The following is a 6,000-nucleotide window of genomic DNA, read 5'->3' on the forward strand; positions in this document are numbered from 1 at the left end:
CCGGCGGACCTCCAGGAGGGGGTCGCGCCCGCCGTAGTTCCTGTCGACCCCCAGGAGGGGGTCGCGCCCGTCGCAGTACCGGCGGACCTCCAGGAGGGGGTCGCGCCCGTCGCAGTCCCGGCGGACCTCCAGGAGGGGGTCGCGCCCGTCGCAGCCCCCGCTGCACCTGCATCTGTTCCTGGCGGCTCGGCTCTGGCCGCACCTGCATCGGTTCCTCGTCACGGTGGTCCAAGGAGGACGCCGCTGGTTCCTGCCTCGTCCTGGTCTCGGCTGCCGGACTGGTGGCCTCGCCCTCGGCTTCTCCTGGTGATTGGATGGCGCTGCCTCCTCCGGCGCCGTCCGCCTCGACTCCGCCACCGCCACGGCCGTTCGCCTGGGGAACGTCCCCTCCTGCCGCGACGATGGCGCGGTCTCTGCCGTCGTCGTCCGCCGCGATACTGGGATCCCCGGAGCATCTCCGTCGGGGAGGGGGCTGGGCTCAGCTCTGCTCTCCCGGACCTCGCCAGCCGTCGTGGTGGACTCTCCTGCCACCACCCTCGTGAGGGACCCCTGGACTCTCGTTTTGACCCTCCTCCAGTCCTCCCTCCGCCCACCCTGCTTGTTTGCCTTGCGGGAGGGGGATTCGGTCCCTCCTCCTGAGACCGCCCTCCGCCCGCCCTGGTTTGGGGAGGGGGGCTTCCGTGGGCGCCGTGGAAGACGCCCTAGAGGGAGGGGTACTGTCAGGTTTTCGTTCTTGGTTTTATTTTGAAAGGACTCTTCTGTTTTTGATCCCAGTTTCCGGTTTTATTTTGTAAGCACTTCCGTTTCTCATCACACCACAGCAGTTCCCGCTTCACTCCCGGTCCTCATTACACTCACCTGTTTTGTATCAGTGATCTACTCCGTGTATTTAACCACCACCTGTCACATCAGTTCTCCGCCAGATCGTTGTTTACTGATTCCTTGTTCTCACGCTCCAGCATTCGTCTTGTTCAGCTTACCCCGTTATCGACCCTGTTACGTTTTTGATCTTTGCTTCTCGTCTGATCCTGACCACCCTCGTAAGTCACTCTGTTACTGGACTCTGCTCGTTTCTGGACCTGTCTACGCCCGCCGATTCTGTTCCTGTGATCTGAGCCCTTTCTGGTTTTGACTCCCGCCTGTCCTCGGACCCGAATTCGCCTAACCCCTGTGGTGTTATTAATCTGTGCCTTCCTGTGAATGACCTGGACCGTTTTGTGACCTGGATTCTGTCATTAAATACTTCTTTAATCATATCCACTGTCTACCGAGTCCTCGCTGTGCATGTGGGTCCGTTCATCTGCCGTTCCGTGACACAGATGCTGATCCATGACAGAACCCAGACGCCTAAAGCCAAAACAGAACAGAACAGGGAGGGAAGAGGGAGGACAGGAGGCGGTCAGAACCAAAAACAAGGTTGCACAAAGTAACCACACAAGTCCACAAGGTAAGTCCATAGCATGAGAAGCACAGAGTCCAAAAAACACAGTCCACCAAGGGGGCACACAACGCCCAAATCCCCCTCTCATGGAGGGTGGTGACGAGGAGAATCCCGACCCAGCAGTCGCTGGGACGAAACGGCACACAGGGTGCCCAGGGGCAAACGGCAGGCTCTGGGAGGCTGGCGCCAATGCCAGCTACCTCCAGAACCCCACAGGGAATGACGGCATCCTCCAGACGAGGAACCAGGAAAGTCGAGGCGGTCGGCGACAAAACAGGAAATACCAAGACACTTGCGCAAAAGAGAGCAGAAGGCCCCGGTTTCAGGACTGGAGTGAACCAGCCTGAGCCACCAGGACAGGGGACTTGTACAGCTTCATCATGGCCAGCAGGAAATGGAGCTGGAGCGGGCCCTTCTTGAGGGCCAACGGGGCCGCAAGCGGCCTCTTCCTCGGGGCCGATAGGGACTGGAACAGCAACTTCTTCAGGGACGACAGGGACCAGGACGGCCTCCACGTCGGGGCCGACGGGGAACAGACTAGCCGTCTCTTCAGGGACGGCCTTCACTTTGGGGCCGACGGGGACTGGAACGACCTCCACTTTGGGGCCGACGGGGAACAGACTAGCCGCCTCTTCAGGGACGGCCTCCAATTCAGGGCCAACAGGAACTAGAACGGCGTCCTCTTCGGGGCCGACAGGGACTAGAACGGCCTCCTTCTCGGAGCCGACAGGGGCAGGGACGGCCTCTGCTGGGCCGGCAGGGGTAAGAGTCTAGTTTGGCTGGGCGTCAGCGGAGCTTGACGGGGCAGAAGCTGGGCTTGACTGGGCCGGGCAGCAACAGAGAATAGGACAGGTGAGAAACCTGTGGTGGGTGGGGAAAAACTACAAACATACCTGCGATGACGGTGGGGGTGTCATCAACAATGGACAGGATTCATCCTTTGCTGGATCCCTCCAGGGCCTGGGTGTCAGACCTGGGACACCGCCAACGTGGTCTAGGGCGACTCCCCACAGGAATCAAGGCAGAGTCAGGAGGTAAAGCCACTACAGGCGAAGTGGCGACAGGAACGTGGGTTTGAGCCAGCAGAGCGGCGACAGGAATGTGGGCCGGCGCTGGAGAAAACGATGGCGAAAGCAGCCAGTTAGCGCCAACGGGTACAGCAGAGCGCATGCCAAATTCATCCGCATCCCCATGGAGCCTGGGAACAGCGCCCTTATCTCAGGGTAGTGAAACCACCAGTGCTCCTCAAAAATCTTCACCGCCTGTCTCATCACTCGGAGCCGTGCCCTTAAGCCGGATGCCTCTGCTTATTCCCTCACGAGCTCTGTGAAAAACCAATAATGTTCCTATATTGTAGAGTTGGAGTAAATGATCCATTAAATACATAAAGAAGGAGGTTCATGTTATCAAAGGCCTGAAAGAGTGACAGAAGCACAAATATTGCAGTCACCTACTAAATGAAGACAGTTCTTGTAGTACAGTGCTCTAATGACTTCCAGTCCCTTTAGCTGCTTCACAGCAAGGGGTAGCTGGCGTTACAGGCTGACTTCATACATTTATACAACACAAAGAACCACGTTAGCTTCTTTTACCCAATCAGAAGACAGTGCAGGGGACTCAGCGCTTTTGTAGAACATGAAATTTTTCTCACTGCCGTCAATGCACACGATGTAATGGGAAAAATTGGGCCTTTGTGCTTTTTCTTATCCAACACAGTCGTCATGTGCTGGTTAGGTGCAATACTGAACATTCTTACACAAGCAACTAATCTCTTTTGCCCTGTCGTACAGTCCTTCAAGTTTAAAAATCTAATGTTCTGTTTGACCAACTAATATTTTATGATGTGTTTCTGTCTTTTACACCCCAGTCTCTGGCTCCATCCTATCTGACTCCCCACCAGACCCAAGGCTGTAAAATTGAATACATCTTGTCTTTGAAGCTTGGTGTTCCTTTTCTTTTGATAACAAGACACAATGATGCAGAATGTAAACATTCTCACTCACAGCGAGATGCGAAATAAACTCCTAATAAAATGTTCTGAATAAAACAATATACCACTTAAACTGTGCCACAGCACAGTTGAACCCCCCCACCCCCCCCCTCCACCGCATGGTGCAGCCCAGTGCAAAGGCTTCGTGTGGATCCCAGAGGGAGATGAGCGCCTGCTGGCTGAAGCCCTGCATGAAGTGGGTCCACTGTCCATTGTGGTTGAAATCTCCCATAAAGAGACAGATGAGAGAATTGTCTTTTGTGTGATTTATTATAAAAAGAAAGGGAAATAAAAATAATGAGGAAAGCAAATCAAAAACATGGATGTTGATCGTGCACATCAGCAAACCAGGTCTGATGGGGGGTCGAGTAGGATGAAGCCAGAGATTGGGTGTAAAAGACAAACACATATCATAACCTTAATAACTTGATGTACGTCAGGGCACAAGAGATTAGATGTTTGTATAAGAATGTTCAGTCAGTCTCTGTTGCTGGTGGTCCAGAGAGGACCCTGGTCCCTGTGCTCTCTACTCTTATGTGTGCAGGTCTCTCACCTTGCAAGTTGTAACCAACAACTTGGAGGCGCAAATGCATGATTGACACTAAGTTGACGAGAGGCTAGGGGTCACCATCCAACCTTTAGCTTCGTCCATGGAAACCGCAGCGTTGGACGGTCGTCGGCGTCTTCTTTGCCGGCCGGGGCTGGGTTTTCCTTTGTTAGTTGAAAAGGTTCGCTGCATGCCTTGCTGATTGCCAGGATCTCAATGACATCACGATCCGTGATTCTTATCCTCTGCCGCTGTTGTCCTCCGACTTTGAGTTGCTGTCCGATGCCAAGTACTTCACCAAGATGGATCTCAGTAACGCAAGAGTGGCCAAACTCCTGTGGGGGAGAGTAGGTTGGAGAATGAGAGCCAGTTGGTTGGCAAGAGTCATCAGACCTATACTTTAAGAGCGGCGAGTTCCAAAGTTCCTCCCATTGAGTGTAATACATTTGTCTGAGACTTTTTCAGAGAAACACAGAAGTATAACATTTTGAAATTGCAACTGTGGCTGTACAGATGACTACACCTGGTGCTGATACATGGAAGACAGCTCTAGAGCGCCACCTACTGGCCAAAACAAGAACCAACAGTACTAAACTAAAGTTAAACTACAAACTTTTGTACAGTGGCCACAATGTTTAGTCTTCAAACATAAAACGTACACCAGTTGATCATTAAAGCCTTGGCATTCAAGAAGTTGAGTTATTTTTTTGTTATAGGTATTATGGTTTTCTGCAAGAAGCCTGTTTAGCAGGGGTGCAACTCTGCTTTCACAGAGCAGAATGAGTCTCATTTTCCTGCCTTTGGTCTCCGTGACAACAAGGCAACTGCAGCTTTGACTGACAGGTCACACTCCTGATGCTCAGTGTAGCAGCTCTATGGATATTACTGATTAGTTCATTACACTGTTTGATTATTCATTAATAATCAGACACTTCCTCTAAATCTTTTCAAATTAAAAGCATCAATGCAAATCTGCTTTCAACTGGTTTATTATGAGTAGGTAATGAGACTATTTTACAATTTAACAATTACTTACATACTTCGATATCCTTTCAAAATAAAAGCACCAATTTAATTTATCAGCTTTTTTAGTCATTTTTTTGCCTCTGAGTGGGTAATGAGTAATTAATAAGACTGTTTTACAGGTTAGTAACTTTCCACACACCCTTTCCAAATACCTTAGATAAAAATTAAACCAAAAAAAAGTTTTATAGAAAGACTTTTGGTTTTGACTGGTTAAATATGACTACTTAATGAGACTAGTTTAAAGTTTAGTAATTACCTGCACTTTGCGTCCATATCCTTTTAAAATAAGAGCACCAATCTAAATCTTTAGCTAAATACAGCAATGTTTCTGCTTTCAACTGGTTTAATGTGACTAGTTAGGACTCTTTTACTGTTTAGCAATTACCTCCTTCAAAGCTCCAACGTTTTCATCTGCAGCTACTTTCAGATGTATTAAATGTTTCCATAACTTTAAGCTATTTTTAACTCTTGAACTAAAACGATTTATTTATAAAAAATCAATCCAAAAGTCAAATCTTTTTCAGCTTTCCTCAGTTTGAAATGCAACTGCTTCAGCTTCCTCTTCTTCTTCTTCTTCTTCTTCTTCAGCAAATTTTTAGTTCTGTTTAAACAACTCATTCTCTTCAAACACATTCATCTGTGCTTTACATGCTTCAGCTACTTCCAGCAATTCTCCAGGAATACATTCAGCATGGCAACATTCACTGTGCATTTGTCTATGAAAATGCTATATCTAGTTATTATTATTATTATTTAACCCCGTGCTATTTTAACGTGTACTTGAGCTTCTACTTATCTGAACAGCAGATGTCACTACAACCAACCAATACGTCTTATCTCTATGTGTTGATTTTCATCTAAAACACATTTTAAATTCTAATCTACAGCTCCCTTTTCCGCATCGTGGCTCGGGCCCTTTTGTTATTGGCGTGTCATTATTTACCATCCTGCTTTTACATAAGCAGCCTGATCTCTGTCTCCGCATCCGTGCACTGA

Source organism: Betta splendens, chromosome 19 (genome assembly GCF_900634795.4).
Source record: "Betta splendens chromosome 19, fBetSpl5.4, whole genome shotgun sequence".
Lineage (NCBI taxonomy): Eukaryota > Metazoa > Chordata > Actinopteri > Anabantiformes > Osphronemidae > Betta > Betta splendens.